The 22,021-nt window shown below is 41.3% G+C and overlaps 1 pseudogene; it reads left to right on the forward strand.

Annotated features, from left to right (window-relative positions):
- LOC101532597 (pleckstrin homology domain-containing family A member 1-like) overlaps positions 1-20,622 on the forward strand; it is a 66,877-nt pseudogene extending 46,255 nt beyond the window's left edge.
- The last annotated feature ends 1,399 nt before the right edge of the window (positions 20,623-22,021 follow it).

Raw genomic sequence — 22,021 nt, forward strand, 5'->3', positions numbered from 1 at the left:
TTTTTGTCAGGTACTTTAAATCATGCAATTGAAATTTATAGTAAGAGGGTGGGACAGACATTACTGACTTGATTTTAATGAGACTAGAGTTTGAATGACAACAAATCAGCTTGAGTAAAAATAACAACTCACTCATTATTTCTAACTAGCCCCTGCTAGCAGTTTCATTCAGTTTTGCTCCCTCCCTACCTAGCTTTTGCAGAAACACGGACTCCTCTGTTACCTATCTCTCCCTACAGTCTCTGCATCCAGAAAATGCCACCTCCTGGCCAGAAACCGGAATATTGACCATTTTCACAATGACCACAACCTAGTGGTAAATGGTGTAGCCAAAATACCAGAGGGTGGACATTATAACACCTGGATATGGCAAAAATTTTTCTTTATGATAAAGTAAAATATAATTGTCAAGGTGGGAATCACCACCTTCTCTGAATAGAGCCAACAATCAAAGTAATTTTTTTGTTCATTTGCCTAGCTTCCTGAGTTCTCATCACACATTCTCATCTATATCTCCCTACAAAGTAGGATGAAAACTGACCTTGTAGTGTATTTATGGCTTATCTAGTAAAACTTCAGCTAAAGACTTCCAATTGCTTTGAAAGTGAGCAATAGAGCTGGGATTATGTGACTACGTGGAACAGCCACAGAGCTTAAGTTAGGAGAGATTTAAAAAGATGACCATGCATGACTTCCATGAAAAGTCGTTGAGCCACTGCTAAGTCTGGCTTCAGAGACAGCCAGTCAATCTCCCAGAACACCCACCAGGCATCCTACCTTTAGGAATGAGCACTCCTCACAGTCAACAGGGGCATAAGCAGCTGGGCATGCTGCTTTGCATCTTTTAGCTTGCGATCCACATGCAGCATTCATGCATATCCCATGCATTTGAGGCACTCAGAGACAGTCTCTGCTTGTGCAAATCAACAAGCAAATGATTCTTCATCTCATGTCACATTTCTACAATGATAAATGCAGTGTGAGCACAGCTCCTACACCAGCCACACAGATTTTCTCTCTCCATTTTTTTCTCCCTATATCCTTTCTCCTTGAAATCCCAACAGTCTGTCCTTTATGGTATAGATGAGACATTATCCAGAATATAGAATCTGCAGAGCTGTTCCAGATCATCACTCTTGTGTATTTCTAAAACAACTCAGAGAGGAACAAGCACAAACTGAACTTGCCTCACATCCAAAAAATGTGTATGCTGAGGCCTAACTCCAACATGATGATAGCTGGAACTAGAGTCTTCAGAAGGCCATGAGATTACGAGGTTAGAGCCTTCATAAAGGGAACCACTGCCCTTTTAAAAGTGGCCCCAACAAGATCCTCTCCCCATTCCCTCTATGAGGTGATAGAGGGCAATCAACCTTTTATAAATGAGGAAGCTGGCCTTTATCCGATCCTGAATTGGCCAGTCTGCTATCTCGAACTTCTTAAGGTTCAGAACGATGAAGAATGAATTACTGTTGATGAATTAGCTTACAGTATTTCTTTATAACAGCCTAAAAAGTTTAAGACAGGAACTAAGTGTTCATTCCCTAGCGGAGCTCCCTACTGGAAATTACAATAGATTTGCAAGCCCCAACTTCAAAACAAAATCAAAGCAGGCTAGCGGGCCCGGCAGCGTGGCCTAGCAGCTAAAGTCCTCGCCTTGAACGCCCCGGGATCCCATATGGGCGCCAGTTCTAATCCTGGCAGCTCCACTTCCCATCCAGCTCCCTGCTTGTGGCCTGGGAAAGCAGTCGAGGACGGCCCAATGCATTTGGGACTCTGCACCCGCGTGGGAGACCTGGAAGAGGTTCCTGGTTCCTGGTTTCGGATCAGCGCGCACCGGCCTGTTGTGGCTCACTTGGGGAGTGAATCATCGGACGGAAGATCTTCCTCTCTGCCTCTCCTCCTCTCTGTATATCTGACTTTGCAATAAAAATAAATCTTTAAAAAAAAAAAAGCAGACTAGCAGCATGAACATTGCACTTTAATTATCGTTTCTCTTTTCTGTGCCCTTCCATTCAGTAGACTCCAAACTCCTTAATCATGAAGGCTCAACAGCGGGTCCTCCATCTGCAAGCACCAGTATCCCATATGAGCATAGGTTCATGTCCTGGCTGCTCCACTTCCAATCCAGCTCTCAACTCATGACCTAGGAAGGCAGTAAATGGTGGTTCAAGTCCTTGGGTCCTTGTACACACATGAACCACCTGGAAGAGCTGTTGGTTCTTGGATTTGGATCAACTCAGCTCTGGCCATTGCAGCCATTGGAAAGTAAACCAGCAGATGGAAGTCCACTCTCTGTAAGATCTACTTTTCAAATAAAAATAAATCTTTATGAAAAAGTCCATAATCCTCATCATATAAACTATGTTGCATTTATAGTAGGATACGTACAAGCACCAACACTTGAGAACTTGAATAAATATTGCTAAATTCCAAAGGTTCTGGAACTTTCATTGACTATGCAATTGAGTTACAAGTCACATAGTAGATGATGTAGATACAACACTAGACAGTATCACTTTTATCAAGATTGATTATCGAAGCAAAAAGTCCAATATACATTATAACTTAACTCAACAGCTTCCAGCTACAGCAGTCAAACTTAGAAACATTCTACCTACACACATGTTGACAATTTTTAGTACTTCTACAGTGATGGTTTTTAATACAAGAAATAACTGAAAACATATTAATTTTGATATTACAGATTTGGGTGTTTTTTTTTTAACAACCTGGGATTTGGCCATCCACCATCATACTAGCAGGCAGCTCTAACTGTGGCACTGTCAGACAAGCTCACAGGTAGCTCCAGAGCTGCATGGAGAAATGAGAATTTTTGTTGGTGGTTCAAAGGTTTCTGTGCTGAAAGCACCATTCCTGACATGTTCTTTACAAGGAGCATACCTAAGATGCCTCCTTTGTCCTGGAAAATGTAGCTTTTCCAGGAGCACCTTAACAGCACTGAGCTACATGAAAAACCCACAGTGTCAGTTGCACGAAAACATAGCTTGTAAATGGCCACATTTTACAAGTGAAGCCACAGGTCAAATGTGAATAAGGATGCATAAATGAGATCCAGAAGAAGACACATGAGCCACACTGGTCCTAATCAAAGGCAGGTGCACACTTAGATTCTCGCATCCATTCCTCCCTTCCCCCTTTTTAAAAATCAGATTCTAAATCCTCCTAAGCACAGACACTTGATAATAAATCAAGAAAAGAAAAAGAATTACAGCACACATTTCACATTCTTCATAAGATCCAGGAGAAAGCTTCTGTCTCCCTCTTTTTATTACTGTTATTCCTGTGCTACTCTAATAAGAAAGATTTCATTCTGATCTAATTCCAAAGCTACATTGCACCCTTTCTTTCCACATCTTTGAAGACTAGGAGTTAGAAAACATTCCAAAAAAGAGCCCTTTTAATAATCAATGTGTTACTAGTTACTTTTCATTAACAAATTCTTTACAATTCTAATTCCTTTGATGCACTCAGAAAACTATCATTTTGTTATCAACATTCAGAATTCCCATGAAGTTGTTGAGTAAAGAAAATGCTAGAATCAAATATGTCCCTGAAAATATTTCTGAATCCATATAAGCATATGTTACTAACGCTCATTCTGGATCATGTCTCTGGTGATAGATTAGTGGCTTCTTATGTACTCAAGTAAGTATATGCATTGAAGGTACCCTGCTAAAATGAACCCTATGGAATTTTTAATCAAATCTTGCACTAGCCAAGGCTCTAAAGGTGGACCTATTTCTTCTCAAAGAAGAAAAGCAGTTCTGTTTGAATAAGTGCCTCAATCTCAGAAAACACTGCAGAAGACTACATCATAAAAAAAAGTATACTAAGGTCTTTGCCAATTCAAAGGAAAAACATGGAAATAGGTGAGCAAAAACAGGTTTAAAATATCCTGAATCCTAACGTGTCAGTACACACATGCTTCACGATACCATAGCAACATTCTCCCCTTTTTAATGAAACTGATTAATTAGCCTGGGAGCTCACAAAATGTCAGAGCCAAAGGATTGAAAATGCTTCTCTCCATAGCTAACGCCTTACCTGCCTCTTTCTTCTTGAGCTTTTCAATCGGAAACACTAGAGGTCGATCTTTGGAAGAAATCTCACAACTACAGCTCTATTTTAAATGCATGAGAATGTGGAGGCTTCAATAGCTTGCATTCCAAATCAGCTTGGAAGATCCAGAGATGAGAGTGTCTTGAATACATAAAGCTCAAACTAAATGCAACCTCATTTGACTGGGTTGAGGGTGGAAGGAAAGAACTGGGGAAGTTGTTTTGCAAATGAAACCAGCTAGAAACCAATTTATGTGTATGTGCGTGGGAGTACAATGTGCACGGCTATTTGCATAACACAGCTATGAAGTAAACAGGCCATTTTCCACAACATATACGTGGAAATTTCATGTGCTGGTCATACCTCACACAATTCATAGATACATGGAACAATATTAGCATATCAATTTCCAGGAGTCACCAGGCAGAAGCACAAAATGAAACAGTAGGTTTTGCTATTTGGTAAAATACAAGAGTGATCCCATTCTTCTGTGGAAACAAAAGACTAAGCCTCATCAGAGTGTACGTAGGTAAATTGCTGGCTAGCTGTCTTGTTTTACTTGGTTCTTACTAGAAATAGATATTAAACCTGTTGGTTCACTCCCCCAAAACACTAACAATGGTCAGGGCTAAGCCCGAGCCGAAGACAGAAGCTGGAAATTACACTACATTTTCCCATGTACATGGCAGGGTCTCCTGCTACTTGAGCCATTACCAACACTTCATAGGGGATGCTTTGCTAGGAAGATGGATTCAGAAGCCAGAGTCAGGAATCAAGCCCAGGTACTCTAATGTGAAACACAGGCATCCTAACTACTAAGCCAAATGCTTGCTCCTGTGTTATTCTAGCATTATGGCCTTACTCAGGTAAAAGACTGTCATTTCCACTGCACAGTGATGAGAAAATGACTGTTCAACCTCAGCACTATTAGCATTTTGACCAAGATAAACTATTCTTAGATACTATTCTGTCCATTTTAGGATGTCAAGCAAAAGCCCTGGCCTCTACTTGCTACAAAAATGTGGCATTCCACAGTTATGCAAACAAAATTATCTCTAGACATTGCATTGTCCACCAATCTTTTTTATTGCTGTTGGTGGTGGGAGTAATCACTTTCAATTAAGAACAACTGCATTAGAATAACCAGTAATAAGAAAAATGAGAGTACTGACTCTAATAGAAATAAACAAGGGGTCCCAAATTAGAACAGCCAGCCATTTATTCAGAGCTTGCTGTAGTGTGTGTGTGTGTGTGTGTGTGTGTGTGTAGTCAGCCACATCACTCATGGCTGGCACATTTAAAGGAAGGCAGAGGGGAGTGGGAAGGCTTTCTAGGGAAAAAGGGGGGTTAGATATGCTGCGATTGTAGGTTGCTGACCTAGGGAAGCTGGAAGCATGATTGGTTCTGAGTTGAAAGCAGGAAAAAAAAAGAAAAGAAAAAAGGGAAGCTCCATTGACAAGTTGATTTTCACCAGCATGCTACCAATACTACTGCAGTACCCAGAGGCATCTGGATTAGTTTCCTTCTATTGCTATAACAAATTACAGAAAGTTAGAGGCTTAAATCAATGCAACTTTGTTGTCTTACAGGTCTATGAGAACTGACACATGCCCTAGTGGGTAACCATGAGAAAATCAGCAGGCCTAAGTTCCCTCCTGGAGCATAGAGAAATCATTTTCTTTCCTTTTCCAGCTTTGAGAGACTGTTTACGTTCCTCCCTCATACCTCCCTCCTCCATCTGCAAAGTCAGCAACATTGTACTATGTAGAAATTATCTGCTCCCCTGCTTCTCCTCTTCCACCCCAGACTTCTACTTTGCAGGGCTCTGATTTCACTGGGCCAACTGGATAATCCAGAATAATCACTACTTTAATGTCAGCTCTTTGGCAACCTTGATGAATTGATTAATTAGCAAATTTAGTAATTTTCCCTTTTCCATCTAGCACATCCTATTCACAGACTACAGGGACGAGACCAGAGATATCTATTCTTCCTTCCACAGTATTCAAGAAAAAAGATGGAGGCTGATGCTTTGGTACAATGCATTAAGCCATTTGCAGTGCTGGCATCTCACAGGGCATCAGCTACTCCACATCCAACCCACTTCCTTGATAATGAGCCTGGGAAAGCAGCAAAGGATGACCCAAGTATTTGGGCCCCTACACTCATGTGGGAGACCTGGAAGAAGCTCTTGGATTCAGATCAACCCAGACCCAGATATTGTGGCAATTCAGGGAGTGAACCAACAGATGGAAGTTTTCTATCTCTGTCTCTCTGTAACTCTGCCAAATAAATAAACAAACCTTTTAAAAGCAAAGAAAAAAGTATGTGTTTTTTATTTTGAAAAAAATCATAAGAAAAGGTGTTCCCTGCACCAGCCGCATCGGCATCACCTATGGATTTGGTAGAGCTACAAATTCTGAGGCTCCTCCCAGAATCAACAATTGAGAAGCTCTGTGGCTGGAGTCCATCTGCCTGTGGTGGTTTGCAATCTTTTTTTTATTGTAGAATAGCTTTATAGTTACAAACCAGAGCTGGTGAGGTGGAACACAGAGATCCATACACAAGCCCTCAAGGTGGTTCTGATGCACACTCATGCCAGGGAGACGCTGATGTGTGCTCTACATCCTCTTCCCCCACTTTAAAATTGTGTCATCTGTTGCAACAACTAAATTCCACAAAAACACACTGTTTGCAGAATAATTACTGAGGAATCTTTCCAAAAACATAGGATAGCAATAATCCTTAAATCATATAATAGCTAATGTAATGCCAACTTGACTGGGTTAAGGGGATATCCAGGCAGTTGGTCAAACATTTACAAAAAGCATCAGCACTGGAATTGATAGACTGAGATAGGAAGCCATCCTGACCAGTTTAGGTTTCATTCAGCCCCTTAAAGGCATGAGTAAAACAGGAGGTCACAGGAAGGGGAGTCTGCTCTACGGATCAGTTAAGACATTGTTTTCTTCCTATTCTGAGACACTAGTGCTCCTGATTCTCAAACTTTTAGGCTATAATTACACTTCAGAATATTGGGGCCTCTCCTTTGTAGGGGCCAGATCGCAGATCTTATCATCATCACATAGGCACTACTCATAGGAAAAAGCTTTTTTTTTGGCTTCATGTATTAATACACTATAGAATAGATAAAGAAAGTGTGGTACACATACAATGGAATATTATTCATTCATAAGAAGGATAAAATCCAGGGGGCCAGCATTGTGGACTAGCAGGCAAATCTGTCACATGTGATGTTGGTATCCCAAATGGGCTCCTGATCAAGTTCCCCAGGCTTTACTTCCAATCCAGTGCAATGCCAATGGCCTGGGAAAGCAGCCTGACTGCTCGAGCGTTAGTCACTTACATAAGAGACCTGGATAAGGCTGCTGGCTCCTGGCTTCCCCAGGCCAGGCCATGGTCATTGTCACCATCTAGGAGGCCAACAACGGGTTGAAAGTGCGCTCTCCCTCTCTGTAACTCTCACTTTCAAATCAATCAATCTTTTCAAAAAGAGGATGGAATTTTATCATTTCTGACAACATGGATGGGAATAGGTGGCCATTTGGCTAAGCAAAATAAGTCAAACACAGACAGACAAGTTTCACATGATCTTACCCAAATGTAGAGGCCTCACAGAAGTGCGAAGACAGCTATCATACTGTGGAGGAAAGAAAGGAAAGAGGAATGAGAAAAGGATGCTTAACTGGTACTAAGTTGTAACTGCATAGGATTAGAAGGTCTGGAGTTCTATAGTACAGTAATTATAGATGAGATTAATGTACTACATCTTCCTCTATAAAAAATTTTTTTAAAGAAGGGAGTGAATATCTGTCCCAACGGTTGAGAAGCTACTTGGAATGCCCACATCCCAACTGATTCCAGTTTCCAGTCTACTTCCAATTCAGCTTCATGCTAAGGCACACCCTGGAGGCAAGATGTGATGACTCAAGTACCTGGGTCCCTATTGCCTGCATGGGGAACACAGTTATAGTTCATGGTTCCTGGCTTCAGCCTGGTCCAACCCTGGCTGTTGTAGGCATTTAAGCTAGCGGGAAACTCTCCCCCACCAATTCTTTGTCTCTGCCTGCTGTTTTGTCTTTCAAATAAATGTAATAAATAAATAATCACTTTTAAAACCTAGAATATTTTGGATGTTTTCAATGTAATGTTGATAGTTTGAGGAAATCGATATACTTATCCTGATCAGACATTATACAGTGTACACATGTATCAAAGCATCACACAATACCCTATAAACTCATGCAATTCTTTTCAAAAAAATCTCATTCTGTGGGGCCATTTTTGCGGTGCAAATTAAGTTGCTACTTGAAATGCAAGGTCCCATTTGGACACTAGCTTGAGTCTCAGCTGCAGGTTCCAGTCCAGCTCCCTAGTAATGCACATGGAAGACATCAGAAGATAGTCCAGGTTCTTGAGCCCTGACACCACATGGGAGACCCAGGAGGCGCTCCAGCTCCTGGATTCTGCCTGACCCAGCCCTGGCCATTGCATCCATTTGCAGAGTGAGCCAGTGGATGCAAGATATCTATCTTTTCTTGTAAGATAAATTTCAAGTAAATAAAGCTTTTAAAAATATCTTTGTTAATATGCACATAAAAGATGTTCTAAAAGTTCACAGGAAACATGTATTATGAAATAACTATGAATACATTTCAAAAACATTTTGCACCAAACTTTCTTCCTTATCCCATTTTTCCACAAATTTTGTCATATGCTCTCATATATACTGTGTTCAATTCCGTTTCCCCAGCAGTTCCTGGCTAATGCAATGCATCTAGTTCCAGTGCTCCGTGTATAAAATCAATCTCCTGACCAGAACATAAAAGTTCCCCAACTTTCTCATCTATTCCTGACTCTCTCCCTTTCTACCCAACCCCCACTGAGTTTCTCACACCTTCTGCAATTGGGTACTTGAATGTCTCTAGTGTCTCACTCAGCCTCCCCATGCAACTTCTCCCCCAAGATCCTTGAGCTTTGAAGCATCAGGACATGATCCCCCAGGTCAAACACAGAGTCTAGAATATGGGAGATCCTCTGTGAATGTTTGAACAAATGATGACATTTAATGAGATGGTACTTTAGCAAAGCACCTGGTGATGACCTAAGGAGCAGTTATGGTCAGATCTGTCCAGAAAAAAAAAAAACTCTCTGAAGATATATTAATATTCAAGTGACTGAGAATAATCACTTTAATATTCCATGAGAACAAAATTCCTCAGGGATATAGAAATATTATTAAAATCCCCCTCTCATATCCTAAACCCATCACTACACACCCCTCTCAGCTTGGTCCTGGAACCTAATGAAAAAGCCATGGAACTACTAACTGGATATGGGTCAGTTTGGCAAAGGTCTGCTGCTCTCCTGCAGCCTCCACACGGGCAGCCACTAATGTGGCCTGTTGGGGCTGGGCAAGGGAAAGGAAAAAGGGGAAATGCTCATTGTGGTTCATGTGCTTGTCCTCCTAAGCTCATGCAGGAGCCTTGTTCCTTACGTTCAAAGTTCCAAGAGATAGAAGCTTAATCATATGACAGTGTTTACAGCTTTTGGGAAGTCATTTTGTTGAACTGGGTCATTAGAGGGGAGCCTCACGTCCTATGCCTTCTTATGGCTTTATACAAAGAGGTCTGGAAACCACACATTGGTGAATGCTCACTCAAATTCTTGCCAGGTTACTCCCTGTGGCACTTGGGGACTCTAGCAACAATAGTGCCCACATCCAAGGCTACATCAGTGGGCAGGGATCTGCCCAATCCTGGGCTATGAACCTCCAGAGCATGAGCCAAAATAAATTCCTTTTCTGTACAAAGAAGTCTCTCTCGAGTATTTTACAGTAATTTAAAGTTGACCAATGTCTACGGTCATACCACCCTGAACGCGCCCGATCTCATCTCATAAAGTTGACCATTACATTTAATTATTGAAATAATCTTTCTGTAGAAAAATTTTCTGGACTGCACACACACCAGGCCCAAGTGCTTAGGCCATCTTCTGCTGTGTTCTCTGATCCATTCGCAGCAAGCTGGATGTAAGGTAGAACAGTAAGAACCCCAGCCAGCACTCCACTATGGAATGAAAGTGTTTCAAGTGATTTCTTAATGTGCTATGCCATTATGCTGGCCTCTGCATTAAGTTTTTTTTTAATTTTTATTTTATTTTTTTAAAGGTTTATTTTTTATTGGAAAGTCAGATATAGAGAGGAAGAGAGACAGAGAAGATCTTCTGTCTGCTGATTCACTCTCCAAGTGGCCCTAATGACCGGAGCTGAGCTGATCCAAAGCCAGGAGCCGAGAGCTTCCTCCAGATCTCCTACACGGGTACAGGGTCCCAAGGCTTTGGGCCGTTCTCAACTACTTTCCCAGGTCACAAACAGGGAGCTGGATGGGAAGTGGGGCCACTGAAACATGAACCGGCATTCATATGGGATCCCAAGCATGCAAGGTAAAGATTTTAACTGCATCAGGCCCTGCATTAAGTTTTTAAAAGTGAAATTTGATTGATGTATTTAGAGAGAGAGAGAGAGATCTTCCATCTGCTGGTTCACATCTCAGACAACACAATATCCAGGCATCAGCCAGCTGAAGACAGGATCCAGGAGTTTTTCTGGCACTCCTACACAGGTGGCAGGGGCTCACACATCTAGACCATCTTCCACTGCTTTTCCAAGGATTTTAGCAGTATGCTGGATTAGAAACAGAGCAGCCAGGACAGGAACCAGCATCCACATGAGATACCAGCATTGTAGGCAATGGTTTTAACCACTACACCACAACATTGGTCCTGGACTTCATTTTTTGTTTTTTACAACAAAATAAACTTTTCTTTCAATGCTCTTTTCCATGAACATACTGAAATAAGTATCTCCTAATAGTACTGTTATTCTAGAAAACCTCCACTAACATAGGATGACAACCAATTAATACGGCAGTTAATCACAGTGACTTCCTTAAAATGGAGCATCTCATTGCGTAAAGCACTAGCAGAAATGAATGCAGTACAACGGAACAGACCCAAGTGCACAGCACATAGAAAACTTGAGTATCTTTTCAATTTCATTGTTTCATACTCATAAAACAGGAGTCTTCAAAGTGTTCATGGAAACGCATATTTTGAAAAGCAGTACAAGAATATCAAGGCTGGTTTATATCAAAACACTTAAGTTTTAATTTCACTTCACAAGCTTTTTGGAGTATCCTCACATGTACATAATTGTGGTATAAAGTATTTTCTTACTACAATTCAGGGTCAATGCAACTTGAAAAACATTATTCAAAGCAATGTTGGAGTGGTCCTGGGCACTCCTCCTATACAGCCCCATAACTCCTCGGCTGGAAGTAATCCTATCTGAAATGACTGCATGGCTCAAAGCAGTTAATAATTTGGCATATAAAGCTATTGCAACCCACAATTTCACTTGCATCAACTTCTTCTAAGATTTATTTATTTAACGTGAAAGAGTTACAGAGATGTGGGGAGAGATGAGGAAAGATCTTCCATCCACTGGTTCATTCCTGAGATGGCCACAATGGCAAAAGCCAGGCTGGTCCAAAGCTGGGAGTCAGCTGTTCTCCTGGGTTTTCCACATGGGTGCAGAGACCCAAGGACTTGAGCCATCATCTAGGGCTTTCCCAGGCCATAAGCAGGGAGCTGGATCAGAAGTGGGGCAGCCAGGACTAGACCCATTGTTCATATGGATGCCAGTGCCACATGCAAAGGATTAGCCCAATATGCCACCTTGTCAGTTCCTACCTTCTTATTTGAGCTCTAGATTTTCTGTGCATTAAGGCAAGATTTTACTGTGCTTCACAAATTCCTTTTATCTTGGCCCAATACTGGCATAAGTAGGTTCTTAGTAAATAATAGTTGGGGGTTGGCATTGTGACATAGCTCATAAAGCTGTTGCCTGTGGTGCCAGGAGCACACAGGGATGTCATTTTGTGTCCTGGCTGTTCCACTTCTGATTCAGTCTCTGTCATTGGCCTGGGAATAACAGAACTGGCCCAAGTATGTGGACTTCTACTGATGTGGGAGACCCAGAAGAAGCTTCTGGCTTCAGCCTGACCCAGTCTAGTTATTGCAGGTCTTTGGGCAGTGGACCAGAGAATATAAAATTTCGGGGTGTCATTTCCTCTTTCTCTGTAACTCCTACCTTCAAAATCTATATGAACAAAACTGACATTCTGAAATTTGATTATAGTTTACAGCATTTGTCTATACGCTTGAGGAACAATAGTTTTTCTTTTTTCTGCCTGCTGTTTGTTGAATCGTTAACCTAAAGGGGTGTCAAGCCTGATTGTGAAGTGAATTGGAAACCTGTCTTTGTAAAAATTAAGAGAAAAAAACAATATGGAAGGAGGAAGATGGATTGGGAATGCGTGAGGAGGGAGGATAGGAAATATCAGTATGTGTTGTGAAATACAAGAAGTTTGCTCACCTTATATAAATAAAATAAGTTGAAAGAAAAGTAAATAAACAAGAAATAGTTTGTAGACTTAGTTTTATCAATGATCATAGAGGAAAAATAAGTGAATGATCTCTCAAGAAAAATCCAAATGGCAGATCCTCCTTGGAAATGATAGAAGAGCAGTCAAAATGCATATACTACGCAACCATTAAGAAGAGGCAACGGACCCAGCTTTCCATAAGATTATGCCAGTGAGTTTCAAGAATGTCCATAGGATTGGGCCTTGGTTGGTTAAAAAAAAAAAAAAAGAATTTCAAAGAGAAAAATTATAAAGCTATTTATATATTCAACAACAACCACATACAGTTGTTCAGTGATGTTACTATTTTATACATATATATGTATGTGTGTGTATATATATATATATATATGACATAAGGTATTATAATAAAATCACAAGCAAATGCCATGTACAAATCAAAAAGAATCACCAAAGCAAGGTCTTCGCAACATAGGACTTCCCACTCCAATGTATAATTTAAGCTGTCTTTAAAACCAGCTCCTGGGAACTACTAATTTAATTAGTTTGTATTGAACACTTAATTGAAGTAAGCCAAGGTTTCAGACTAGTTTGACAGCTGTTTTCATTATATCTAATTAATCTACAACATTCAGTTCTCTTTCTCTCTGTATTAGTCAGCTCAGGCTACCATAACAAAATAGCAAGGCTGCGTGAATTAAACTATGCAAATTTATTTTTCTCACAATCCTAGAAGTTAGAATGTCCACAATGAAGCTTGCTTCAGGGTTCAGCTTCTGGTGAGGACTTCTGGAAAGCGTGTTAGAACAACAATTGATGGGCCCCACACCCAGAAATGAGGCTTCAATAAATCTAAGCTGAAGCCTAAGGTGTGTGGGAGTGTGTGTGGATGGATGGATGGATGGATGGATGGATAGATAGATAGATAGATATAGATCGATAGATACAGATATATTAAGATTTACTTTCTTCCTTCCATAGATGGCTGCAAAAGCAAGGGTTGAACCAAAATGAAGCCAGGGGCCTGAAGCTCTGAGTCTCCCACATGGATAGCAGGGACCCAAGGACTTGGGCCATCTTCCACTGCTTTTCCCAGGAGCATTAGCAGGAACCTGGATCAGAACCAGAGCAACCAGCACTAGAACCGGTGCCTATGTAGAATTCTGGCATCACAAGTAGTGGCTTAACTTAATAGCCACAGCATAATGCCCACAAGATGCTTGTAAGTGGACCACCACATAGCAGCAAAGTTACATGCAGCCCAGGGCCCAAGACAGGGACTCTTCTGTTAAGTTTAAAAGCGGCCCTGATATTTGCAAAATATTTTATGCCAAACAATCTACTCACAGAATATTGGGGAAGAGTACCTACAACTACAGTAACACTAATACCTAAACACACACAGAGAGAGATAGGCAAATATATATGAAAAGCCAGCATAATGCAAGTATTATGTTAACTACCTTATTCATTCATTCATTTATTCATTCAAAGAATTAACTATCAAAGAATAAACTATTCATGTGAAAGCACTCATAGAACTATACAAAAAAAATCGGGCCACTTTATTACATAAATATTTAATTTTTAAAAGTAAAAGTAGGGCTTGGCAATGATGACTCTGTGGCTAAATCCTCACCTTGCATGCACCAGGATCCCATTTGGGCACTGGTTCATGTCCCAGCTGCTCGACTTCCTATCCAGTTCCCTGTTTGTGGCCTGGAAAAGCACCAGAGAATGGCCCAAAGTTTTGTGACCCTGTACCCATGTGGGAGACCCAGAAGAAGCTCCCGGCTCCTGGTTTCAGATTGGCTCAGCTCTCGCTGTTGTGGTCACTTACAGAGTGAACCAGCAGATGGAAAATCTTTCTGTCTCTCCTCTTGCAGATCTGCGTTTCCAATAAGAATAAAAAAAAAATCTCAAAAAAATAAAATAAAAGCAAAAAACAGTCAATGTGATCCACAAATTTCCAGTTCTTGTAATGGCAGAAAGCTTGTATCATGGTGTGTATGTTTCTCTTGCTATTAATTATAAGCCCTATTCAAAATATATATATTTTTAAAAATCTATATGGAGATACTAAAAAATAATTTACTTTGTACCACATACAATTCCAGCTATTACTATATTTCAGTGGGAAAGATAAAAACTATGCTTTCTTATATATAGTATATATAATAAATGAAATAAAAAATAAAAATCATGCCATCATATAGATAGATATGTGCCTATCTCTTGCATTCATAATTCTCCTAATATCAAACATTAATCTTGGGGAATCTTCATTTTTAAGGTGAGGAAACTGTTTCTCTAAGATTTTAAGAAATGTGTTGTTACACAGAACACAGAGAGCAAAGAACTCAATCCAAAATTTCACCCACACTGCCTAACCACATGTTCTTTCTACTCCTGTGAGGAACTCAAGAGGCCACAAGTTCTAAATAAGAGTTGTCCTAACAGAGGTAATGAATTCTGACTAAGAGAAGGTAGAGGGAGAAAAGGAGGAAAAGAAATAAGGTCCCCCGACGAAGAGGAGTGCTCGATTGGAGCAAGGGTGTTACATAGGATTTTGAATTTGGGGAATCAAGAACGAATCATCCCATTTGCAAGGAGCAGTGAACACAGCACAGCAGGAGGCACATGTGTGAGGAACTGCTAATGTTGTGTGCTTTAAGCTAAAAAGATTGAAGGAACAGCAAGACAAGTTTTGGGGAGAGACAGGAGGCCCATTTTGGACATATTCTTCCCACCTTGTCACTTCCTGCAGTAATTAATGTCTGCAAAGTTCATTTCATAATTACTCACATACCTCAGATAAAATTGCTGATATTTTGAGCATTTATGTAAGAAATCTACAATTATTTCACTCCTCACATATCTATGTCTTGGCCCTTCAACAGCCTGTGTCATTTGCAAGCAAGAACTGTGTGGGTGGATTTCACAGAACAGGTATTTGTTATTTGTTGATTTGGTTCAAAATATGATGTAAGAGTCAATATACTTTGCAAGGGAGTTATCAGCAATGAAAATGTCAATTTCCTTCTCACTGGTAATGAACAGAGCACACACCATGAGAATACTAGGGAACATTCGTGCTTGGAGAGCCTGACTTGACAGGCAAACACATACAAAAACCAGCTCCTAATTGGATCAGAGCTTCCTTTTAATCTTGATCTAAACAAAGCTAATAACTCTGGCCACGATTCCCCATGTGGATTTTAGTATGCAGAATGTAAAATAGTCTCAAAATCTTCCAAATAAGCTTCAGCAGCTCCAGTATATGTTCCTCTAACTGCTGAATAAGAACAAACGAGAACCACTACAAGGTATTTGGAATTTATATACAATGGAAATGAGCATCAAGGTGACTTTTAAGGAAGTAAATTACCTTTGAATTGTTGACCTGGAGATACAGACTTGACCACTGTTGTCAGTTTATAAAGTTACAACAGTAACTTTAAGGTTGCCATTGAAAAGAAAAGTGTAGATCCCCCCACACACAAACCACACAATTTGGGCCTGGTGCAGTGGCCTAGTGGCTAAAGTCCACGCCTCGAATGCCGGGATCCCATATGGGCACTGGTTCTAATCCTTGCAGCCCCACTTCCCATCCAGCTCCCTGCTTGTGGCCTTGGAAAGAAATCAAGGACAGACCAAAGCCTTGGGTTCCTGCACCCACATGGGAGACCTGGAGGAAGTTCCTGGCTCCTAGCGCAGCACTGGCCATTGCAGTCACTTGGGGAGTGAATCATCGGAAGGAAGATCTTCCTGTCTTTCCTCCTGGACGGAAGATCTTCCTCTCTGTCTTTCCTCCTCTCTGTATATATGACTTTGCAATAAAAATAAATCTTTAAACACACACACACAACCTGCAGCTTAGCACAATCTTAAAAAAGGATAGGGGTTTAACTTCTTCTGTACCTAAAATATGGTTTGAATTATCAACTCCTCCTACACATTGGGGCCAAGTATCTTATGCCAGGTCACTCTGCCACAGAAAACCTGGCCCCTACCTTAGAAAACTTGCTCATAGCTATGCAGAAATGAGGAAAGTGCTCTCAATGACATGGGCAAGGAGGTATCAGATACAAACCTTGCAAACTATCTTAAGGCTATGTGAGAGTCACTGCTCATGAGGTTGGAACTAAGGCTGCCCTCAGCTTGACTGAACTTCAGATAGTCTCTCTCCTGACCACAGGTCCCTAACTTTCTTAGCAATTACAAATTCTCTTCTTAAAGGTTTATTTTATGTATTTGAAAGGCAATGTTACAGAAAATGAATGAGAGAAGTCTTCCATCTACCAGTTTAATTCCCAAATGGTAACAGAAACAAGGACTGGGCTAGGCCAAAGTTTCCTTCAGGTCTCCCACTTCGTTGCAGGGGCCCAAGGACTTGGGCCATCTTCTGCCATTTTCCCAGATACATTAGCAGGGAACTGGATCAGAAGTAGAGCAGCCAGGACTTGAAGTGATGTCCATACGGGACGCTGGCACTGCCGGTGACAGTGAAGCCTATTATGCCATAGCAGTGGCCCCATTCTTTATCTGCTCCTTTGAGACGTAAATTTTTTGATCCAAGAACGTTTTTCTTCACGAACCAGAAGGCAACACCCTGGTCTTTGTGAGATACAGGACCTAACTTCCATTCTTGACAATTGGCAAATGCAATGGCCTAATCACACTGGCCTCCCACTTGGTCCTTTCACAGATTACTGGAGAATGGGGAGAAGATGAGAAGCACCAATATAACTTTTGTGTAGTGGCTAGAGCAGACCAAGGGTGATCTAAGACACAGTGACATATAAAAATAAAACACCATGAAATACGATCAATACCCAAGCCATATAAGGATATCAAAAACAAAAACAACAAAAGAAAAAGTTGATCCATTTTTTTAAGTGGGAAAATAATTTAAAGATTCTTCTCTAAGAAACAGATATAAATGACCAACAAGTGAAAAATACTCACTAGACTGGCAAACATAAATTCAAACCCAAAAAGATCTGGTCTCACTCCAATTAGAATAGCTACAAAGACAAAAAATAGCAAATGCTGATGAAGGTGCAGAACAAAGGGGATCCTTATGCGCAGCAAGAAGGGATACAAAATAGTGCGATCATTATGAAGAAAAGTGTGGTGATCCTTTAAAAAAACTAAACAGACTCAGCATATGATGCAGTTATCCCACTTCCAGGTATAAATTGAAAGAAAACAAAATCAGCTTATGAAAGCTATTTGTGCTCTCTATTTGCGTTGCAGCACCATTCACCATTGAGAGATAAGGAAACAACCAAGGTGTCTGTCCATAGATGAATGGATAAAGAAAAGTTGGGGACTGGTGTTGTGGGGCAGCAATTTAAGCCACAGCATATAACATTAGTATCCTATATCTGAGCTAGTTTGAGTCTCAGCTGCTTCGCTGCTGATCTAGCTCCCTGCTACTGCACCTGGGAAAGCAGCCAAAGAGGGCCCAAATACTCGAGTCCCTGCCATCCACTGGGGGAAACAAGGACGGAATCACAGGCTCCTGGCTTCACCCTGACTAAGGAGCCATCTGGGGAGTCCAGCAGTGGCTCAAAGACCTCACCCCTCTCCCTCCCTCGCCCTTTTCTCCCTCCTTCCCTCTCTCTCTCTTTCTCTCTTGCTGTCTATCTCTCTGCCTTTCAAGTAAATATATCTTTTTTAAAAAGAAAATACGGGGGCCCGGCAGCGTGGCCTAGCGGCTAAAGTCCTCGCCTTGAACATGCTGGGATCCCAAATGGGTGCCGGTTCTAATCCCGGCAGCTCCACTTCCCATCCAGCTCCCTGCTTGTGGCCTGGGAAAGCAGTTGAGGACGGCCCAATGCATTGGGACACTGCACCCGCATGGGAGACCTGGAAGAGGTTCCTGGTTCCCGGCATCGGATTGGCGTGCACCGGCCCGTTGCGGCTCACTTGGGGAGTGAAACATCGGATGGAAGATCTTCCTCTCTGCCTCTCCTCCTCTGTGTATATCTGGCTTTCCAATAATAATAAAATCTTTTTAAAAAAAAGAAAAGAAAATATAGTACATACACACAGTGGAATATTATTCATCTATTTAAAAAAAAGAATGAAATCCTGACACATGAACCAAAATGGATGGAGCTGCAGATCAATTATGTTAAGTAACACAAGCCAAACACCAAAAGACAACACCATGAAATCTCTCCCATATGTGAGAGTTTAAAAAAAAAAAAGCAGGCTCAAGTGAGGAATAGTGACTTTGGGCTAAGAAGGGCAAGGAGAAGAGCAGAAAGAGGTTGGATAATAAACACCGAAGTCACATTCAAGTAACAACTCTATTGTTCCATAGCAGTGTGGAATGAACACAAGTGGCAATGATGCATTCTGTTCTCCATTAAGAGGAGTGGTAGGCTCTAAACACAAACAAAAGGCAAGGAAATGTTGAAGCAAGCTTGGTCAGCTTATGTTTTGCATAGGAATTACGTTTCACTACAACAACAAAAAACATACAAATTTGCGTGTTTTAAAATTTTACGATTTTTCTTTTTCAAAATGCATTTTGCATAAACTTTTTTGAAGGCCATGATATTATATTAAATGGATATATGATGGCTTCAAGTGACCTTTTTGTAAAGATATATTTTTCTTGAAAAGGCAGATTTGCAAAGAGAAGGAGGGACAGAATTATGTTGCATCTGGTGGGAGCCAGAGCTGGCGCAGGTGCCCCAGGCCAAGGCTCTGTGTAACGGTCCAGCACAGAGATGCCTTATGTGACCAGCAGAATCACATCTGTGGCTTTCTCAACATCGAAAAGAATGAAAACAGTGGGAAATTTCTTCTACTTCCTACTAGATACTAGAGAAGATATGTCTGTATGGCACACAGATAATCCACAGAACCTACCCTCTGGATCGTTCTGATAACCAGAGTCACCAAGGCGAATATGGGAAGAAGCAAGTGTCCCCATCATTACTCCAACTCAGAAAGAAGCAAACAAATGCCGACCCACGTATGAGGGGCCGCAAGATGGCGGCTGGCCGAGGGCCAGAAGGCGGGATTTGTCCCGCCAGTAGGCAAACAGGAAGTCGCAGAGATAGGCTAATCCTCCCCCACCCCCGCGATTGCTGGCCTATCAGATAGCGCCCAGTGGACCCACGGGGAGAAGTGATTGGTGGAGAACTGTATCTAAGCAGCCCGTTTTCGGCAGTAAATCCCCTTTTTGGTTCGTCTGCCCCTTTTCGTGCGACCTCTATTTGGTTCGGCTTTTCGTTCGTTTGTGTGTGTGTGTTCGTTCAGTGTGTATGTGCCGTTGCGGTGGCGGTTCCTGTTTTTTCCAGGCCCTCGAGATTACTTGTCATTTTAGTGTCGCTGCAGGGCGGGGACAAAATGTGGCCAAAGTAAGGACAGGAGTAATTTGAAACGGTCCCCACGCCAACTTCCTTTACTCCTAAAGCACCCTCACACAGTGCCATTATCAAAGCTGGATATTGTGTAAAACAAGAAGCAGCGATGAAAAACTGAAAAACGAAACATATTGGTTGAAAGCACAATAGGCTACTTCAAAGCTGAACTGGAAAAGAAACCTCTCTGCATGATACCGCTTAAAGAGGTTCATAAGGTCCAGCAAAGTGACATCATGGTAAGGGATAATCTCTTTGAAATTTTAACAACATCGTGAACCTCCTATGTGCAGGTTGATAGTCCCGAGGAGATGCACAGCTGGATTAAAGCGGTCTCTGGCACCATCGTGGTCCAGCGAGGGCCCGGCAGATAGGCCACTGCTGAGCATTGTACCTGTCCCACAGAAGCCAGACTGCCTGTCCCGCCAGGGCAGCCGCCTCACACTCCACAGCCTCTCGTAGCCACTCTTTAGCCTCAAACTTCGCCTTGGAGAAGCCAGGATTTTACAAATCTCTTGCCGAGGTCAAGTCAGGGAGCTTCAAGGTCCAGACTCTCTGCAAGAGAACCAGATTCCTCTGGAGGCCAGCGAGCTCTGCTGAAACCTCTGAGGAAAAATGGTCCTCAGCAAGAAGATTGTGACCCGGTGGACTTGGATGACGGAGGCCGTCCTGTCAGTGATGTGTGAGGAGGCAGCACATGGGGCTGGCCTGCCTCTGCCATCCCCACTTCCTTTCTTGAGGCTTCTAGCCAAAGATGGCAGAAGCTGAGGTGGCTCCCCAGGCGTGTGCTCCACTGCCTCTGAGGGGACATTTTTATGAGCTGGTGAGCCAAGAATCTAACGAGTGACCAAACAAAATAGAATTTCTTTAAGAAAGGGAAAAAAAATATGAAGTGTTCCATTTCAGCTGTTTATAGAAGTCGGTGTGTTATGTGGGTGGTAAAAACATGGGTGTGATAATCCTGTTTGCATGGTGATTTTGAGTTTAAATGGGTAACGTTTAAAGTGCTTACTAATTATTTGGGTCACTTTTTAAAATGCTACTGTAACTTCCTTTTAAAGTTCAGTATTTACAGATTCTTATTGGTTAATAATTAACACATGAAATATTGACAGGCTAAGATACCTAAACTCATGATGTTTGTGGTGCTGTCAAATTTATACTATGTTATTTGGACTCTTGAAATTACAAACATTTTTGATGCCCTCAATCTCAAATGAGTGGTGAATTTTGCATAGAAAATATTGTCAGTCCATCAGTCAGGGTTAGGAGTTGCACTGGGTGCAAGGTGGGGAGAACTAGAATTCAGACAACTGACATACAGACATGTGTTTAAAGAAGGTTTGGCAAGACATGCAGGAGTCAGCGCTGCATTCAGTAAAAATCATTCAGTAGGAAATTTGGGGGAGATCTGATTTTCTCATCAGAGTTTCGTAAAGTAATTTTCATTTCTATATTTGAATCAATCAAAGACCTCAAATTTGTATGTAAAGACATAATAACTGCCCTGAGACACGAAGTGGTACGGCCTCTACCTTTTGTCTCTAACAGCCTAAATTCAAGTGGCTGTGTTTTCTCAACTTGTTTAGAAATGATTTAATATGCTCAGAAGTCCTACATGATTCGTTTAAACACTGGAATACAGTTCATTTCCAGTTACATGGTTTAATGTGTTCAGTAAAGTAGCATTTGATGTTACAGATACCAGAAAGCTGGTCTGTTACTACCTGCACAATATGTGTTTTAAAGAGCAAATTTAAGTATACATTTAGTCATGGGAATATCATAAACACCTCTCCTAAGAATCTTTAGTTGTAGGAGTTGAGCAAATACTGTGTGTGATTTAGTCTTAAACATTTGCTATTAAAAAACTCTTCAAATTCACATGCTGCTATTTCTATAATTTTTTTTGCCTTTTTACAGTACTGTTTTGTTTTGAACACATACACATCAGTTTCTCCTTTTCATTTTCTAAGATGACTTGTCAGAGAGAGAAAAAGAAAGAAGTTCCCTCTGCAGGTTTGGGGGTCCAGAGATTAAAATATATTAAAGTAGAAGTACATATTTCACTTTCAAAATTCATAT

The sequence above is a fragment of the Ochotona princeps genome, chromosome 8 (assembly GCF_030435755.1).
Source record: "Ochotona princeps isolate mOchPri1 chromosome 8, mOchPri1.hap1, whole genome shotgun sequence".
NCBI classification, from domain to species: domain Eukaryota; kingdom Metazoa; phylum Chordata; class Mammalia; order Lagomorpha; family Ochotonidae; genus Ochotona; species Ochotona princeps.